Below are 2,205 nucleotides of genomic sequence, written 5' to 3'. Positions count from 1 at the left end.
CCCCAGTCTTGACTCAGCAGTTTGTTGGCCCAGCAGCGTTTAATGGCTTGGTTTCCCATCACCACCTCCTCCAGAAATGCAGCAACTCAGAAACGCCGCCATCTGCTCCGAGTGAGAGTGAAGTGCAGCTTTCATGCAGTGTAGATAGAAAGTGATTGTAAGGCTGCGGCCATCATGCCCCCAGTAACAGCCCCAGCTGAAGCACTCTGCTGCCAGGCTGTGCTGGGCAACGCCGTGCTTCATGCAGGTGCCCAGATCTCAGCACATCCCCGTGCTGCTGCACAGCTCCAAAAGTGGAGCTGCATGGAGAGAACCTCAGTGAACTCCTAAAAACAACTGGAATAAAGCAGTGGCTTCTGCACGCCCCTGGTATTCTTTTTGTCTTCATAAACTGTGCTCCTCCACCCTGCAGATCAGAATCATGGGGATTCCCAGTGCTTCATTAAGCACCAAACACTTCGCTTCTGACATCCATTGCCTTTTGCATGTCTTTGGATTAAGGAAAGTCTGATTACAGACATCTCATCCAACTAGCTGAAGGATTCACACAGGATTAAGCACATGCTGGTTATCTAGCATGTATGATGAATGAAGGCCATAAAAAAGCCAATCTATCTGAAGTTAGGCATGAATTTATGAACCAAATCCTAAATAAGAACTCAGAACGTGCTGCAGACCTGTGTTCTGTACGTGACAGCACCTTGTTGAAATTAGTGACATCAAACATGCAGTAAAATGTAATGCTGTACATAAACATCCCAGTCCTCGTGTTCAAATCCAGTGGAAAATGGAAAGAGTGTCTCAGGAGAACAGGATCAGCTTGACAGCCATCAGCAGATCCCAAAATCATGCCAAATGCAAAATATTTTCTTTCTCTAAGCAAAAGGAAAGGCATTTTTTCTGCATCACAGTCACAACCATTCGGGCCTCTATTGTTAGAGGACAACAGCTGACGACAGGAGATGGATCTTACACCACTGACATCCTGCTAGCACACACATGTTGCTACCTTTAACACCATGCAAATAACTTACTCATGATAAACAAGACACAGTGGGCATTTGTCAGAGGCTGGAAGCTGCCGGTACTGAACCTACTGGCTTTCCACAGAACTTACTAGGAACCAAACAAAGCTTCTGTCAGTCGGCTGGGCCAGAGGAGAGCATCGCTGTGCACGGGCACACTGCTGCTCAGAACCACAGGCAGCCTTCGTGGAGAGCCACCACGCTCAGAAGGATGAAGCATGCAGGTTTTGCTGGGAAAACTTCCAGGCTTCAGCTTTCTGCTAGCTACTCTTGCAGCCAACGTGGTGCTGACCTCACTGCAGGCAGGACTGGGCCCAGCAACCCCTGAATAGAAACTGCGTGAGCCACCTTACAGTAAAATGATGTAACAACACAAAACAAGAAAGCAGTTATATGGCAGGGATGGAAATACAGGGAAGGCAAAGCAAACCAACCGAGGATAATATTAGTAAAGATATTTCTGGCAGGAAGATTTTTCCCACCATTTTTCCTTGTACTAAACTGTAAGCTGTCCTATTATTTTAAACCTACACCAGATGCTAATTTCATTCTGTGCTATTGAACAGAACCTGATTTGCTTGTTATGATATCTGCCATTTGGTTTCACTTCACACTCCACTAAGTCAGCATAATGCGGGCAAGGTAGTCAGGCTGCCACTTCCTTCTGTGGAAGGTCTCATCATTTCACAGTCCATTTCCTATGCATGAGAGAGAGATCAAAACAGGCAGGATTCTTCACTCAGAACAAGGGGATGTTTGAATATATCAATGATTATAAGTGAAGCTACATGTCCTGAAGTAAATGCTCCGGTTAGTGCAAAATGTGATATTCCAGAACACAAAGTGCCTACAACATACCAAGCATTTTCTTCTCTTCCTGGTAATTAAAGCCCACTTCAGTGCCTCTACCCAAATATTGAAATCCTCTTGATGTAATTGCTCTTAACTCCCTCAGAGATCACTCTTTATGAAGAGGACCTTGCAGCAAAGCAATGAAGAACCATGAGGGAATGTAAAGGCAACAGAAGCAGGTCTCTGCCAGCCTCTAAGATGCCTTGTTCTTCTCAACGGGGAGGAGAAAGACAGGAGTACTGCTACTTTCAGGTGGTGGTTCCAGCCCTGCTGCTGTTACCCCATGCTCCTCAGCAGCCTGCAGCACATGCTGGCCTGGGTGTTAAAT

This window comes from Tympanuchus pallidicinctus, unplaced genomic scaffold, assembly GCF_026119805.1.
Source record: "Tympanuchus pallidicinctus isolate F22 unplaced genomic scaffold, pur_lepc_1.0 scaffold13, whole genome shotgun sequence".
In the NCBI taxonomy this organism is placed as follows: domain Eukaryota; kingdom Metazoa; phylum Chordata; class Aves; order Galliformes; family Phasianidae; genus Tympanuchus; species Tympanuchus pallidicinctus.
The sequence above is the reverse complement of the archived record's forward strand: the minus strand, read 5'-3'. Positions refer to the sequence as shown.